The 18655-nt window shown below is 39.2% G+C and overlaps 1 pseudogene; it reads right to left on the reverse strand.

Moving 5' to 3' along the window:
• Positions 1 to 16368: 16368 nt before the first annotated feature.
• On the reverse strand, positions 16369 to 17175 carry LOC110541019 (large ribosomal subunit protein eL8-like; annotated as a pseudogene).
• Positions 17176 to 18655: the final 1480 nt, after the last annotated feature.

Genomic DNA, 18655 nt, shown 5'->3' on the forward strand with positions numbered 1-18655 from the left:
TGTGAAGTTGGAATTAGCTCTGGGACCCTGTATCAGACCTCAAAAACTTTTTAATAAGCAGAAAATGTAAATAAACATGGGCTTCTTTCTCACTTCCACTGTTTCCCCTCCCACCCAGATCTTTCACTATGGGTTATCATATAAAGCAAGTTATAGCAGTAAGTCAGTAACACCTTCTTCATCTAAAATTATGTGTAGATCTATTATCCAGAACTCTGGAGGGCTAAGACAGGAGGATGTCAAATTTAGAGCCAGCCTGGTTTACACAATGACACACTCTCTCAAAAAAATATTAAAAGTAATCGAAATGGTAAAGTTACCAATGACTGTGTAAGTCATTACTTGGGTTTGTATAGGCTGTTTGGTCCCAACAAAATGGTCAGTTTCACATAGAGATAAATGAATGGATGTCCCACAAAATCACCAGATTGGGCTCAAGAAATACAGTATTCATTTTGATACTAATGAGTTATGGCAAAGAGATTCCCAGCACAGTTCTTAGAGTGGACAAATGCCTGAAGAAAACCAGGCCTTCAGCTGGGTGTGAATAGCACATGCCTGCAATGATGCCTCAACATTAAAAGGCAGCCTGGTCTATGTAGCAAACTTCCGAGCTACCCAGGGCTGCAAAGTGAGAACTTGTCTCAAAGAACTGATACTCCAACCAAGGATCATGCATGGAGATAACCTAGAACCCCTAGAACCCCTGCACAGATGAAGTCCATGGCAGATCAGTATTCCAAGTCGGTTCCCTAGAAATGGGAACAGGAACTGTCTCTGACATGAACTCAGTGGCTGGCTCTTTGATCACCTCTCCCTAATGGGGGAGCAGCCCTAACAGGCCACAAAGGAAAACAAGGCAGCCAGTCCTGATGAGACTTGATAAGCTAGGGTCAGAGGGAAGGGAAGGAGGAGGTCCCTATCAGTGAACTTGAGCCTGGGCATGGGAGGAGATGAGGGAGGGTGGGATACAAAGTGAATAAACTGTAATTTATAAAACTGTTAATAAATTTTTAAAAAGTGAACAAAAGAACAAAACCAAACCAAAACCAAACCAAACCAAAACCAAACCTTACCATCAAAGCAAACCAAAGCAAAAAAAAAACAAAAAACAAAAAACAAAACAAAACAAATTAAAACAAAGCAAAAGGTTGTCTTTTGTTTTCCATTCTGATTTGTTATCAAGTCCTCATGTCAGTTTTTGGGAACCTAAGTATATTATAATTTATGTGTTTATACTAATTAACTGACTACTATAAATAAAGTTAGAGAAAAATACATGGAAAACCCAAGGATGGCTTCAGAAATAAACAACAGTTTTATAAACCTACAGCATATGGAGTTATTGCAGTTTTACTCCAGTCTGCTTTTGCAAATCTATGGTTTTTATTTGTGTATTTGTGCATTAATTTGACACTATATAAAAAGGGTGGTTTGTGCAGGAAGGTGTCATGGTAGACATTAGGATTGGGAAATGTTAAATCCATCCTAATAACAATATTCCACAACAACAAAAGCCAGAAGTAGGGAGCCTCAGAATGTGCCGGATTGTATCAATGACTTCAATGGGATGAATGCAGAGTGAGAGGAGCCTTTTAACTGCTTAGCATTTTGTGTTTGAATGATAAAATTAAGGTGTATTTCTTAATGTCAGCAATGTGTTGAAGGGGCAGGGACACATTGACATTTCTAAGGTTCTAAGAATTAAAGTTTTCTTCATCTCTTTCCAGACGGTAAGCAGCATAACTTAGTTCCTGCAAAGCTTTCTACAAAGCACTCACATTTAACCTAAATACATTTATCTCTTAGCACATCAAGTTCTTAATTGCCAAGCATATATTACCAAACTGAAATGGAAGATAAATGAATATTTTATGTGTAGTCTCTAAGGGGATAAGAATTAAAAATTATATTAAAAGGCATTTGCCAGTGTTTTAATTTGCCTCTTATAAAAGCAAACACAAACATTAGAGGCTGAGTATATTTTAAATTCTGCAAATCTAACTCAGTCTCAGTAGCAATAATTTCTAACCAAATGTGATTTAAAAAAAAAAGAAACTAACTGTGATATAATGCTAACTTCAAAATAATGTTTACAATGTTTTCTTCTAATTACTGTTGTTTTTGTGTCTATATATATGTGTGTGTATGTGTGTGTGTGTGTGTATTGTATGCGTATGTATGTTAGTGAGCATATAGATTCATGTGCATGTGTGCCTTTGGAGGCCTGAAGCCAAACTCAGGTGACTTCCTTACTTATTTATCCATCTTATCTTTTAAGACAGGGTCCACTGTTGAACCTGGTGCTCACTAATTAGCTGGACTGACTGACCAGTGGGCTCTAGGGATCTAACTGTCCCAGCACCCTCAGTGCTAGTGTCTAGGGTTACCTATGCTCCTGACCTTCATTTATTATTATTATTACTATTATTAAAAATGGGTACTAGGGTCCAAAATCAGGTTTGCCAATTAAGCCATCTCCTCACCCTAATATTGCTGTTTTTCTATTATTTAGGATACTAGTTAAAAACTAAGACTTCTTGGACATTTATTCCACGTTCCTCTAACACTTCGTGCATATTAGTAGGACCCACGGATTCCCATTTTGGAGACTAGAAAGACAGCAAGACACTCAATGTCTTGATGTAGGATCTCCCTGCGGATACGTAGCAGTCTGCAGCTGGAACCCTCGACTCTGCCAAATACCCATGCCTATTCTATAATGCTGTGAAACCCCATTGTGTATAATACTTGCTTATGTGAAGTAGCAAATTTTGACTCATTTTCTGTGAGTCTGGCATAACTCGTCACACACTGTACAGTATTTTTACATTTCCCCAAATAAAATTAAGATTATATTTAATCATACAGAGAGCCTTAAAAAGGCCCTTCTATAGAAAAGAAATAGCAATGGGAAGGCTAAGAAATCACAGGTTACACTACTTTGTTTAATTCCTTTTCATGGGCAATTAAATCTTGTCCTGCTAAATCCATACAATGCCAGCTGCTATCCACAGGTTACTTTGAATGTTCCTTAACTTCCCTCCACAGCACTGTATTTATCACAAGTCAGTAAATCCCTTTAAACCTCTGTTTGGTGGCTATCTGCCATGTGGTTCTGATTACCTAGAGGGTAAGCCTAATGTTTAACTGTGTCCTTCTATTTGCCTTAAATGAAAGAAAGCCTTAATATGTCAATTACTGCCAGCTCTCAATTATCTGTTGAAATGGGACAGAGGCCACAGCAGTGAGGATAATTCAAATCCTTGAATAATTAGAAAAATCTAATTTTGCCATTATTTTCATTCCTTTCCCAAACAACTCTTTCTTGTCTGAATTGAAAACAGGTAGAAAAGGAGATTTAATCAAAACAATACTTCCATCCCCCATATTTCTGACACAGACTGCTACAAACTAAATCACCAAGGCACTCTACTAAAAGGCTTTTAGATCCTTAGTCAAGTCCCGTATGTGTAAAATTTCCACTTTACTCATTGGGTGACAGATTCTTAGGTGGATTGGGGGCTAGAGCAAAAGAAGGTCTTCAGCAAATTTTTCCTGAGAAAGAGACTATGTCCTATTTCTTAGCTTCATTTCTGATTGCTGTGATAAAAATGACCCGATAAAAACAATTTAAGAATAAACAGTTTTTTTGGGCTCACAGTTCCAAGGTCCAGTCCAGTCCATCATTTTAGGGAAGTCGCGGTGGCAGGAATTTGAAGCAGCCAGTCATGCACAAACAGGAGCACACAGCAGTTTATCAGTGTAAGCATGCTTACACTTATCTTGCTTCTTCTGTGCCTGTATAACCCAGGATCCCCTTTCCAGGGAACGGTGTCATCCAGAGTAGGATGGATCAGTCCAGCCAATGTCACTCTCTACAGGTCAATCCGGTCTAGACAAGTTTTCATTGAAACCCCTCCCCAGATAATTCTATATTTTGTCAAGTTAATAATCACAACTAGTCATCAGCCATGTCTAGATTTCAGAAGCTTTACTCAATTTTCAATTTTGATCAACTCATAACTTACCATGTAGTTAAGCTAATAACATTCCAGTGTTATTGGCACCTCCACTGGCAGTGGGCTGTCTGCCTCACGGCCAATGTGTCTGGAGCCTCATAGCCAGTCAGAAGGGGTGACATTGTATTAATGGTTCCATCATAAAAACGAAAAAGATGGCCTTCAATTTAGATGAAAGCTGTAAAGTAGCTATTGTGCTTGTTTGGTATTGCAAGAACCAGATGTATTATTTATGCAATTTTTCTTTTGAAAGGAAAACTGAAAGAGCATATTTCATTTTACAGCATTCAGTCGAAGCTATTGTCTCATGAATGTGAACGTTTCCGCGTTTTACTTCCTCAGAGTGTGGAAAGCGCTTTTCCCAGATCATCGAAGTAGGGATTTAGAAGTTTAAAAACTGCTTTTAAAATTGGGAGGTCCTAATGACTGGGTCTATTGTTCAGACTGGCAGTTAGGCTCAACCAACACCGAGCATGAGAACATGAACTTGAGGGTAGAGTTTTCAAGGTCTTACCTAGTCATGAAGGTTTTACATGCATTTGCATTAGGAATAAAGAAAAAAAGGCATCAATTTTGTCATTATTCAGGATCAAGAGGACATGGTAATAAACTGTTTAAAAACACTAGCCATATTTTGTGTAAAAATCTCATTCTCCAATTCTTTAGTAGTTCTGCTATTTCATTGTGCCATACTTAGAAGTTTCATTGTGTAAAAGCATGGTAATACTGAAAGAAAGTGGCAATAAAAAAGTCTACTTACAGGAAATAAACAAAATCAAAACAAAATTTTATGTAAAAACAAGTTGAAAATAGCAAGATGCTCCATTGTTTTTGGACAATTACATAGCCAGTGTATCATTTGAGCCTCATGAAAATTGTAACAATTAGTACTCAGTGTATGACCTTTATCAAATGGAGGTAAGTTAGGTGTTGGAGAACATAATGATTTAGCTGGATCTGGAGCCTGATTCTGGCATCTAACTGCAGTGAAATACTCATCTCACTAACCTATATCTGACCTTCATCAAGTCATCACTTTCTATGCAGGAACCAATACAGGTGAGAGCTTCCTAATTAAAAATCAATAACAAATTAAGCAAAGGAAAGGCAGACTGTACCTAAGCACCTTTACCTTTTGAGCCTTCTTGTTCACCCAGTTCTCTCTTGGTCTCATTTTTCTATCTTCTCTCCTCTTTTATCTTCTCTTCTCTTTTCTCTCCTTTCCTTTTCTCCTCTCCCCTCCCCTCCCTTTCCCTCTCCTCTCTTCTCCTCTCCCCTCCTCTCCCCTCCCCTCTGCTCCCTTCCCCTCCCCTCCCCTCTACCACACAACAGCCATGTCCTGCTTCTGGACAGTTGCACGGAATGTTCTAGGATACATCTACATGTCATTCCAATCCTTGCCTCTTCTGTTTATACTTATGTCTAAGAACTTTTGGAGAGATTTTGCTTCTGTGTCCTGAGACCCAGTGTAATGGCGTTGTTTCCTAATAGCTCAGACATTCTGAGCTGTTCTTCCTTCAGGAACTACTTCCGTTAGTCCACTTCCTTCTTCATTTTCTTTCCAAATCCACAGAGCTGCTCAGGTTTTCCAGTTCTCCAGTTACATCTGCCATGTTCTGAGATTCGTGGAAAATTGGTGCTCAGATGCCTTTCCAGGCTGAAAAAGTCAAGGAGCAATCCAAGGGTTTTCTTCACAGACTAATTATGATTAGTGACACCCACACAGCCACAGCCACACTCACACACCCCAACCCCCCCACACACTCCCCACACCAATTTGGATGCCAATTCTCACTACATAGACTACATTACCTATTGAGAGCAAATATAAGATATGTCCTGATATACTTAGATATTTATAAATATACTTAGATATTTATCTAAGTATATAATTTAGTTCGATGTGCCTTATTCTTAATACATTGAGTTTTATGTAGAGATATGTGAGATATGTTTCTTCTTACAGGTTAATTTTGTCTTTAAGTTATCTGTAATTCATGTGTCAGTTTGTGGATATGTGCACTTGAGTGCCAGAGTCTGTAGAGGCCAGAAGAGGACAACAGACCTCCTGCAGCTTGAGTTACAGGTGGTTGTTTGCCACTCTGTATTCACGGGTTCTGGGAAACAGATTTGGTCCTCTGGAAGAGCAGGAGTGCTCTCAGCTGCTGAGCAGACTCTCCCGGAGTGGTACTTCAGATCTCTGCCTGTGTTCATAATAGATGCCTACCTGGTATAAACAACCATGTTTTTCTTCTGTAGAAAGAAAACTGAGTACAGAGCAATTTCCTTGGCTTACATTGGTAAGCCTTTTCTGAGTATTTCAGAGATGGTTCCTAAGAGGAAACAATTATGACATTTCCTGATCCCAGAGCCACAAATAAAGAATGAAAGACCAATTTTGTTGAGAAGTTGGTTTACTTTGTAATTGTTGAGGAATAGCCAAAAGAATTTAATAAACATTCCAAAGTGTATAAAGTCATGGAGATAAAGATGAAAATTTCTTTGGTGAGGTTGTCATAAAGTATCTATAGACTGTCATATATTATAAACTCACCATGGCATTTTAAAAATAAAATTTTAACTATGGGAGACTTTCACAAATATTTCTGGCAAAGAGGAATAATCCAGCTTCATGGCAGAATCCACACTGCTCAGCCATGTTGCTAAGTGCTGAAGGTTTGCACAGGGCAGATGTGTGCTGCAGCAGTCACATTCCAAAGTGATTTTTTTTTTTTTTTGCAATCAGAATTTCATTCATTACCCAATTTTCATGCAACTCCCTTGGCATTTGAAATATGTTTCAAGGTAGACTCCCCAAGGGCTTTTCCCCTCCCATAATAACTGATCTGCAGTGTCCAAAGATAGATCTAAATATCTTTGGTGCAAATTACTTGAGGCCCGTGGAGCATGATTCTCTGTCATCTTCATCACATTTCACACCTACAGAACTGATAACAGATTAATATCTAGGCTGAAAATATTTCATCAGCGTCTCTAGCTAAGGCACCTCACATTATTTTATCTGGAGGCACCAATAAAACTAGGAGGGAGCCCAGAAAGAAAATATAATAATATTTGCACTCAGAGCAGAGGTATGTATGTCTATAAGAGAAAGAATTTCTTTTAGCATTGAGAAATTCAACAACGCTGGTCCTGGCAAAGTTCTCGGCTCCGATTATGCATACACTTTTATTCAATCATTGTATCGTTCCTTGTCTGACATTTGGTCAATAGTGCAATCTACCACCGATCAGAATAAAGCAGCCACCCCAGAGCACCTTGGAATTTCATTAGTTTCCTTTCAGTGCAGTCCTTGTAAGTAGGTGTTTATTTAAAGTTCAATTCGGTGCCCTGTCAATATTAGTAAAGAGTCAAGAACCTTAGACTTACTGTAAACTTGATTTTTTTTTCTTTTCTATTTATTTACTTAGAGGGGAAAAAAAGTTGAGAGAGGAGCAGTAAGGCATAGAAGGGAATAATTTAAAATGAAAGAAGTTAGAAAAGGAGAGGAGGTAAATTTTCATGACATGGAAGAATTGTTTCTTTTATATTCTGGGTAATGCATTTAAAACTGGAAACTACATAGAAAGAAACACACTTTGCACATCTGCTCAATATCTACAGTTAAAAGTCATTGAAAGTGAAGGTAGGTCAAAAGTTGGTTGCATCAACATATAATGTCCTCCACTGTGGGGTAAGTACTATGCAGTGTTAAGGAAATAGATGCGATTTTGCTCCAGTTTAGTGTGAATAGCGGCCATATTTCAGCTGCATCGGAGGAAGATCTAGCTGCCAATCTTATTAGTTTGAAACAACCTTCTTTTTCTTTACATATTCTTTTTTATTCATCTATTTGGTCACTTAAATTTATTTTGTACCAATGCCATTCTATATTTTTAGAAAAATTTTAAAAGATTTATTTATTAAATGTTTATTATTTTATTTTATGTGTACGAGTGTTTATTTGAATGTGTGTACGTACATCTCCTGACACACTGCCCACAGAGGAGTTGGATTCCCGAAACTGGGGTTACAAATGGTGTGGGCAACCAGGTGATGCAGAATTCAGGTCTTCTGCAACAGCAATAAGCACTCTCAACCACTGGTCCATCTCTCTAGGCTCAGAAATAATTTCAATTTTATTTATTTTAATAAATTGACAATAATAGCAGATAAGAATTGTTTTCATTTATTAACTAGAAAATTCATGTCTACTAAGTTAATTCTGATTTCATAGTTTAGCATATTGTGTAGAAAGAAAACGATCAAGCCATTGTCAGTGTGTTATATGTAATCCTAAAATTTGTTTTTTGCATTAAAAGAAATCCCCGTAAACTCATAGAGAGTGCCAAGACGGCTGGTTCAGTCATACAACTGACAGTTTAAATTTCGTTTTGTTTGTTTGTTCTTAATAAAGCCCATTTTATTGCATCATCAAGGCATACATTGAACTGTTTAACCTCCATTCACATTCTCTCCTTGGGCCATTTGTTATTTTTAGAAGCGTTAGACACATTTTTAAAAATGCAAAATGAATAGATAAATAAATACATTAATTAAAAAAGTATGTGAAATAATATCTGAAATATTAAACCCCTGTACATCCTTTAGAATCAGTCTCCAGTAAAACCAGCTAAACTAGACAAATATTATTTAATATTTTGCTTTCAACACAATAATGACACAGAGTACTGCAACTCGAGTGATATATTCAATAATATTTCAGTTTTTTATTTTATGTGTATAGGCAGTTTGCCTGCATGCATGTCTGGCATCATGTGTCTGGCCTGTGGAGGCCAGGAGGGGACATTATTTTGCTAAAACTGGGATTACAGATGTATATGAGCTGTGATGTGGGTGCTGGGAATAGAACTAGGGTCTTCTGCAAGAGCAGCCAGTGCTTTTAAGCACTGAGCTTTTTTTTTTTTTTCAGCCTATGAATTCTGTTTTTAATAGTTTGTAAATAATGTGAAATGCATTAGAACATTATAATGATAATCACTAAAGTACTTATATGTATCTCACAATATTGCTTTGGGGGTTTATATTTTATATGATTTTTTACTTTTTTCCCTGGTTTTATTCATCAGAGTAATAACCATGCTAATTAGTATTTATTGCACTCTTACTGTTTTCTAGGTACTATTTATTCTAAGTCGCTTATGTGTACTAGCTCATTTAATTCTCATAACAAATTTTATGGGGTATGTGCTGTTATTCCTAGTCCTGTTTTAGTGAACAGGAGACTGATGCAGACAGATCCTCAAGGCAGCAGCGGCTGTGCATGCATGTTAGTGTTTGCATTTTTGTTTGCTTTGTGTGTGTGTGTGTGTGTGTGTGTGTGTGTGTGTAGACCAACTGCTGATTTCAGCTGTCTTCCTTGGTCTCTTTCCTCTTTATTTACTGAGATAAAGTCTCTCTCTGAAACTGCAGCTAGCCTAACAAGCCAGCTTGTCTCAGGGATTTCCCTGTTTCTGCCTCCTGTTTGCTGAGATTACAAGCAGCCAACTATGTCCCTATTAAATTTTGGAAGCATTATCCATCTGAAAGGAGAATAGTGCAAATAATATAATGAGTGACTTTCAGATTTACAGGAGGAATAAGCTTCTCTCAAAATCTGAATGAGAGTTGCAAATGAGATATTTATGAAAACTGAAATTCAGTATGGCATTTGCTACCTTGAACTGCCAGTCCATTGGCTACTAACTGATGTTCAATAATATGGAGAAAACATCTTCTGTTTCTCTTGGCTTCTTTCTCTTTGAAATGGCTTCATAACCCATGGTAAGTGGTTCTGCTGAGCTGTCAACCAGGAACTCTAGCCCACATCCATAGCAGGAGACACAGGTGAGTCAGTGGTTAAATGGAGTATTTTAACTCCAGGAACAAGGAGACTGGCCTGAGGTAAACACCATATTCCAACATAATATAATAGGAAACTTTTCAGAGAATTGAGAACAAGCTGGGAATGAAGAAGCTTCTCATTGCCCTCATAACTGACTTAAAATTGTGAGGATCAAGGTAAGAGAGGGGTGTGAAGTCATGTGATAGTGTCACGAGGAAGGGATTGCTGAGAAAATGTCACATGGCCTAGAAGTGAAATGGGAGAGGCGATCCTGGGATGTGAGACGGCAGAACCTGTAGGTCCGTATTGGCTCTGTCCACCACACTGCAGCCACCTTGCTGTCCTTCCTCATTCTCGTTTGAGTTGCCAAGAGCATAACAGGGCCTTAGAAGAACAGTACATTCAGTTTCCATGCATCTCACTGGCTCTTTATGACCTCATCACATTTTATTTCATTCACAGAACTTTCTCTGCCTTTGCTTGTCTATGTCCCCTAGAGTATAAATGCTCAGAGGGTGAGGAAGGGAATGTGAAATCCCACTGCTTCTCTCATTTTCAATGGAGATGAGGGGCGTTTTCTAGAAGTACTGGTCATGCAAAGGTGTTTACTATTGATGCTTCTATTCAACTTAATGCTGAAAATCTTAGCTAAAATAGACAAAATGAAAATGAACCCTTTAAAATATAAGTTGGCAAAGAAGTAAACTTCTGTCTATAAAGTGCAATATATATATATATATATATATATATATATATATATATATATATACATACAGAAATTTTAAAAGACCCAAAAACAACAACAAAAACTATGAAAACCAGTAAATTCAGTGAACTCAGTGTGATACAAAATAGCTTATAATTAGCTTATAGTGCATATCAGGTGTGCTGGTGCGTGCTATAATCCCAGCATGAATGAGGCTGAGGCAAGAGAATGGTGAGCAAACTCAGGATCAACCTAGAATGCATACCAAGTAGTCCCTGTCTCAAAAAAGTAAGAATTGGAAAAGAGCAGAAACGGTCAACGATATCTCTATACACAGCTAAACACACCCACAAAGAAGAAAATAATCTAAGAAAATAATCTCACTGACAATAGCATAAAAAAGAAATATTTAACTATAGATTTAACCAAAACAGTAAAAGACTGTAGAGTAACACTCACACATTATCAAAAGGGATTAAGGACGTCAAAAAGGTGGGAAAACATTCCTCATCTAGGTTGAAGGAATTAATATTGTTGCAGGATGTGGTGGTGCACTCCTGTAACCCCTGCACTTGAGGAGACAGAGGTCTGGGACAGCCAGTGCTACATAGACAAACCTTGTCTTGCTTCTCCTACCCCCCAAAAGAATTAATATTTTTGAAAATGTTCCCATTGTCTGAGGTGATTTCCATATGTAATATAACATCTATTGAAATTAAAATGTTATTCTTCTTTAGAAATAGAGGAAACATCTTAGAAAACAGAATTACAAAAGACGCTTCAGTACATAAAGCTATTTTGGAGGAGTATAACTGAAAATACCAGATTTCCTGTTTTCAAAATATATCCCAAAGCTACTGTAGCACAAACAGTGTGAGATGAAAGCAAACAAATGGGACAACAGGAAAAAAAAATTAGTCTGGAAATAGATCCAAACATTTCAGGTCAATACATCTTCAATAAGGGCACACATGGGAAACGCTGTTGGGATAACTGGACATTCAACATTCAAAGACAGAATTGTAAATGCTCACCTTCTCTCAGGCTATGTTAAAAAAAAAAAAAAACAAACTCAAGTGGAAGTAAAGATTTCCAGTTAAGACTCCAAATTATGAAATTACTAAATAAGAGTATTAATATCTTATTATTGGTCTGGGAAAATATTCTTTTGGATTTGACACAAAAAAATCTACTAACAAAAGCAAAAATAGACAGTGGAGAGTCCTTTAAACTAAAAAAGCTTCTGTAGAATAGAGTGGGAGTCAAGCTACTGAGCAGAAGAAAGTACTGCAGGCCATGGACCTGGTGAGGAGGGTGTATGCAAACACACAGGAGCATAGTACGAATCTTTGGCAAAAAAGCAATAATCTGTTGTAAAGACCTTATCAAGTGTGTAAGACCCATGTAATCCATTCTGCACATGGGGTATGGAGCCTGAACCTCATAGTACTTTTAGGAGCTCATGAATACATGGTAATTTTTCAAGTAAGAACATGTTAACTTGTAAGTCAAAGTATTTTATTATACCAATAGAGTCCTAAAATGCAGTGTAACATTTTGTTTTAAGGAAGAGACTTATAAAGCTAAATGTGCATGGGCAAATGCAAAGCACAGCACAGTGACGTTTCTAGAGATTTAGGACCCAGAGTGAAAATCAATTAATTGGAAGTAAATGTAAAAAGACTGTCTCTGTGACAAGCTGGAGACCTGAGACAGGGCAGGCTTCTGGGAGGAGAGGGAGTGAGTCTAGCTGAGACTCCTAGCAGCAGGAGTCATGGAGACTGCAGGGGACACCCTAAACTGGTGGAGGGAGGAGAAGATCAACCTACCCACGAAAACTTCAACCCAAAATTCATCTTGCCTGTAAGATCTGCAGGGATAAAGATAGAGGAGAGATTGAGGGAATATCCAACTCATGCCTGGCCCAACCTGAGAACCGCCCCACGGGAGAGGACCAACCTCAAACGCTGTGATACTCTGCTGTGCTCAGAGATGGGAGCCTAGCACAGCAGTCCTCTGAGAGGCTTCCCCCAGCCATGGATCAGAACAGATGCTGAGACTCCAACATTAGGCGGGGAAAACCAAACATTGGGCAAAGTATAGGGAGTCTTGTGGAAAAGCGGGAGGTCCTTCTATCTCCACAAAGACCGACAGGGCTGACTAACCAGGGTGCAGGGGAGCTTTTGGAGACTGAAGCACTAACCAAGAACGATGCAGAGACTAGATCTAGGCCCGCTACACATGGGTAGCAGTTGGGCAGCTCAGGCTTTATGTGGGTTCTCTAGTAGGGAGTGTGGCCTGTCTCTGACATGAACTCTGTCGCCTGCTTTTTGGTTACTTCCTCCTGATGGGGTTGCTTTGCCAGGTCACAGAGGAAGAGGACAAGCTCGGTCTTGATCTAACTTAGTGAGCTGGCGTGGTGTGAGGGCTCCCCTTTTCTGAAGAATAGAAGAGGCAGGATGGGGGAAGAGGGAGGGACGGTGGGACCAAAAGGAGAAAAAGGAGGGGCATATGATAAGGATGTAAGGGGAATAAATACATAACTAAAATAAGTAAAAAAAAAAAAAAAAAAAGACTTTTACAGCAATGGATCCAAATATTCCTTCTTCCCTCAGCATAGGCATTCAAAAATATTGTGCATTGGTGAGCCGGCACAGAGCTATGAGGCACAAATAGTAAATTCTCACTGAGTGGTTCCTCCCCATGTATTCCTGTCAGGAGGACTGTAGTAAGTTATTTCATGCATGATGTAATGACAAAAATCCCACATGTCAGGCTTTCCCACAGTATATATACCCTCACTCTTTCTCACTTTGAAGAGTCAGTTTAAGGGGTTAAATAAAAATAAGAGATATTATCAATAGAGAGATATTAGCATTTACGATCCGTTTTTTAGGTACAGCATTATACTGGGGATTTAGAGGTGGTTCCGAGGTTGTGAGTACTCAATACTCACCAGAGAACCTGTGTGGGTGGCTCAGAACTCCATACATCTCCAGATCCAGGGCATCTGATGCCCTCTTCTGGCCTTCACAAGTAACTGCACTCACATGCTCACACACAGACAGACATGTGCACATCAAATAAATCTTTTAAAGAAGAAATAGACTTACAATTCTTTTTGAAACAGAAAAGCACAGGTACACAAGAATAATTCTTACAATGAGTTTAAATCTAAACACAAGCCATAAAAGAATGTGGAGTTCACCAGAGAATACTAAATGCTCAATTAAATGGCTTTTCATCATTTCTGAAGGGTCAGAGTCTTTCTCCACACCCACCACGTAATTCCCAGGCCTCCTCATCAAGCAGTAAAGAAGACAGGGTGTGTGAAATACACTACTAATCTCTGGTCCCAAATCTATCAGTGGCTTTATAAAATCTAGAACAAATTTTACACATGGTTCATATTTTCCCCAACCAATCCTTTTTAATTTTCTATATTGGATTCATCCCCTGTCAAACATCACAGAATTGCTTTCAGTCTTGCTCCTGAGATGATATGGTATTTAAAACTTGCCTAAAATTAGGCAGATCAGAAATGGTTTCTCTTTTAGAAATTTCTGAACTGTGCTCCTTTTATTCTTTGGCAAACCTTGCTGAAGGGATGACTACATTCTTCTAACTCTGTAAATGATAGAGTTGACTGCGTATTTGAGAAGGTTGACAGCTTCACTTAGCAAACTCACCCCGAATTCCCCAAACAAACCTTACCGTCAGTTGGCTGACAATCACCGAAATGACAACAGAAATAATTTCAAGCAGTAACAAAAACAGATTTAAGCTAGCACACAACAACGCAAGCCTTTTCTCTTTTAAACGATGCAAGGGTGAAGCAGTTGAAGAAGGAGGTGATGTGCCCATTAGGTCCTACACACACTGGTGCCACTGCAGCTGCTATTTACAAAAATCAAGTTATGGTGCGGGCTTTGTCCTAAGCAGCAGGTGTAGCTATTTGGCAGGAAACATTCAAATATAACACGGCCTTGAAGGGGGAACATAAATAGACAGCTTCCTTTCCCTTTCATTACAAATGCCTAAAACCTGTGTGATAATTTAATAGTTCAATTCCATTTGCCAGGAAAAATTAGCCATTATTTGAAGTCTTGAAACCATTAACTCCGAATGTTTGTGAGTGATCAAATCATCTCTTTTATATTCACTTAAAGGAAGCGTCCTCTTTTGTTTTCTAATCTCCTTGTATTGTGTTTCGCTTCAGGTATGAAGCAGGATGCTTAAAGCTGGTGGAGTAAGCTGTGGATTTCAATTTTTTTTTTTAACATGGTGGACTATGGCTGCTATGGAAAAAGCATTGTTCTTGTAGACACAGCTAACTAGAATGTCCCTGTGGATGTGGAATCCCTATGTGAAGGCATCTTGGATAATTATCTCTCGTTTATTTTTCCTCCCCACTTCCATTTTCACATATGTGAATGTAGTGTGCCCTTGTATGCATGTGTAAATTTTCTGTGCACAAAAACACACATACATGTGTGTGTGCATTTGTGTGCACATGTGGAGTCTCTGGGTGGATTAACTGATGCCAGGAATTATTTGGTATCCTTCTTTCAGCTTACTCTTTGAGGTACTGTCTCTCAGATCCATTGCACACCAATGTGGCTGGCAAGCTTGGTCTGGGATCTTTTGCTTCTGCCTTCAAGGCTGGAATTATGGGTAGGTTGCCACCCTCGCCCCATGTGTTGGGAATCTTACTGTGTTCTGGTAATTCCACATGTGCTTTTGTCCACAGAAGTTTCAGTCACTGAAGCATCTGGTCATCTTGATGGTTCCTTAGGTAAAAGGTTAATGAATTGTGCTAATTATGAGATCCAAGCCTTAGATTCAGAAGGATGACAGGAAGGGCAGCGTTTCAGGAGAATGTTCTGAATCAGGAAAAGGTTCAGAAATGTAGAGAAAGCATGATCTTCAGGAGCATTGGAATAGCTGAGATGTAAACATGGAAAGAGACAAGATAAGCAAATGAACCCTGAGCAACAGTTTATAAGCAGAAACACGGGAAGATGATCAGCAGCATTAAATGCTCAGAACTGACCACCTATGAATTAAGCAATAGAGAGGAGAGTTTCCTGGGAATTGGTAAAACAGGAACCAGGCTGCAGGGAGATGAATTAGCCTAAAAAGCAGAACAAACCCAAACTCTTTTTGAATGTTTTGGGTATAAATAGAGCATATTGGGGGGAGTGGGTCATAGAAGGGAAATGGGAAAATCTTCAAGATACAAAACAAACTGGAAGAATTAGAAGTTAAAAAGGATGAAACTCAGTCCTGAGGAGAATTGATAAGCTTTGGTCAGATGAAAGGGGAGGAGGTCCTCCCCTATCAGTGGACTGGGGAAGGGGCATGGGAGGAGAAGAGGGAGGGAGGAAGGGATTAGGACGGGATGAGGGAGGGGGCTATAACTGGGATACAAACTGAATAAATTGTAATAAATTAAAAAAAATCAGTCTATTTATTTTGCAGTCACATTCTCACTCTCTTGCTCCTCTCCAACTAATTTTTTCCAACACAATGTTTACTTTACATCAAGCGTTTGTAGAGGCTCACCCAGTGCCAGGATGGAGAGCTTTGCCTACAGAGCCAGTGAGATTTTGTGAATCACTAAAACATTTAAAACAATGAAGTACAAAGACTATGGGATCATTTTTTTCCCCTAGCATAGACATTTTTTTTTTTTTTTGGATTTCAATTATAATACATAAACGATATAATCAATCAGTATACGTTTGTTTTTCTTTGTGATTATATTTATGTACAGAAAACTTAACAGTGTATATTTAGCCCAGTTTAATGGCGAGTTCTGTAGCCTTTACCTTTTCCTGCCTGGCAATGAGAGCCACAGATTTAGGACCCAGGACGTTGCCTGCCAAGTGGTGGCGGATCTCCTCATACCTATCTTTGTAGTTGGTCCTTATAGCCTCCAGCAGCTTGGCCAGAACACCTTGTCTTCTGAGTTAACCTGTGTGAAGGCAACCGTGGAGCAGGTCTTCCTGTGGACCAGCCACCCCAACCTGGCCTCTCCCTTGACGAGGCAGTAGGGCATCCTACCTTTCCACACAGGGCAAGTAGGAAAACCCCCAGTTCAATGGGGTCCACATCTTGGGCAATCACCACCTGTTGAGCCTTCTTGTTATTCACCAAGGTGGTGACTGTACTGACCACTGCTAGATGGACAGGTGGTCTCTTAGTTGGGACTTCCCCTTTCCCAGCAGCTGTCTTCACAGCACAGGCCAGTAGCCTCTGCTTCTGAGCCTGCTTTGTCGCTGGCCTGTACTTGTGGGCAACCTTAAGCAGCTGGGTAGCTGTTTGCAAGCTCAGGGCCTGGGTGAACTGGTTAATGGCAGGAGGTACTTTGAGCCACTTCTAGAGGATGGCTCTTTGCCACTGCAGCCTAATGTAGTCAATGTAGTGGAGCCTTTGATAAAGCACCTGAGATCTCTTTTGGGCTGGATATCCTGCCCAGTTACAAAAGTCTTGGGCCTTTTCCCAAACAAAGGATTGACAACCTTTTTGGCCTCCTTTTTCTTCACAATGACGGGGTCAGTGGCCACCTCCTTCCCCTTGGCCTTCTTTCCTTTTGGCATCTTGTTGGAATAAAGAAGAGCTGCACAGGTATATTTTATTAAATGTTAACATTTTTGCTACATTTAAGTGGACCTATCTAGTTTCTCAATGACCTCAAAACTCTCTTTCAACTTCCTTAACTCAGATTCTCTGGATCACCTGCCATCACCACGCTACTCGATCTCATGGGTTAGCGTTAGGTGCTGTTTAAATGGAAAGCAATGTTTCACAGTTTCCTTGAAAACACGTTCTTTTTAAGTGAATACAAACATCGTATTCTCTTCTTTAATGATATCAGGGAAAAGACAACACAAATACCATGAATCAAATCTTATGAGAACAAGGTGGAATCCCTTTACTTTTAGTTACTGTCCAATTGCTACTTTTAGCAAACATAGAAGTTTCAGTCGTGGAATGTGGGGAGATGTGATGATGGATGTGTGTGTCCTGGTACTTATGAGACTGAGGCAGCAGGATCTCATGTTATAGGCCAGTCAGGGATGCATGCAAAGATTCTCAAGTCAAATCAAAATAAAAAACCAGAATGGCTAAGATAAAAAAAAAAAAAAACACTCAGGGATCCTCTCTCTTGCTTAGTTTCTTTAAATGCACAGGTTTTAGTGGGTTTGTCCTATGTTGTATGTCTATATGAGTGAGTATATACCATGTGTGTCTTTTTGCTTCTGGGACACCTCACTCAGGATGATCCTTTCCATGTCCCACCATTTACCTGCAAATTTCATGATTTCCTTATTTTTCATTGCTGAGTAATATTCCATTGTATACATGTACCACAATTTCTGCATCCATTCTTCAGTTGAGGGGCATCTGGGTTGTTTCCAGCTTCTGGCTATTACAAATAAAGCTGCTACAAACATGGTTGAGCAAATGTACTTTTTGTGTACTTGAGCCTCTTTTGGATATATGCCCAGGAGTGGCATGGCTGGATCTTGGGGAAGCGCTATTCCTAGTTGTCTGAGAAAGCGCCAGATTGATTTCCAGAGTAGTTGTACAAGTTTACATTTCCACCAGCAGTGGAGAAGGGTTCCCCTTTCTCTACAACCTCTCCAGCATGTGTTGTCACTTGAGTTTTTCATCTTGGCCATTTTCATGGGTGTAAGGTGAAATCTCAGGGTTGTTTTATTTGCATTTCCCTAATGGCTAATGAGGTTGAGCATTTCTTTAAGTGCTTCTCTGCCATTCGATATTCCTCTACAGAGAATTCTCTGTTTAGCTCTGTTCCCCATTTTTTAAGTGGGTTACTTGGTTTGCTGCTTTTCAGCTTCTTTAGTTCTTTATATATACTGGATATGAGTCCTCTGTCAGATAAAGGGTTGGTGTGAAGATTCTTTCCCAAAAGCAAGAGAGAGGACCCTAACTAAAACAGTCAATCCCCATCCTGAAAGGCAAAGAGGATGGACATCAGAAGAAGAAGAAAACAGGAAACAACCTAGGAACCTTCTACAGAGGGCTTCTGAAAGCCAGAAGAAGAAAACAAGA

The sequence above is a fragment of the Meriones unguiculatus genome, chromosome 5, assembly GCF_030254825.1.
Source record: "Meriones unguiculatus strain TT.TT164.6M chromosome 5, Bangor_MerUng_6.1, whole genome shotgun sequence".
Lineage (NCBI taxonomy): Eukaryota > Metazoa > Chordata > Mammalia > Rodentia > Muridae > Meriones > Meriones unguiculatus.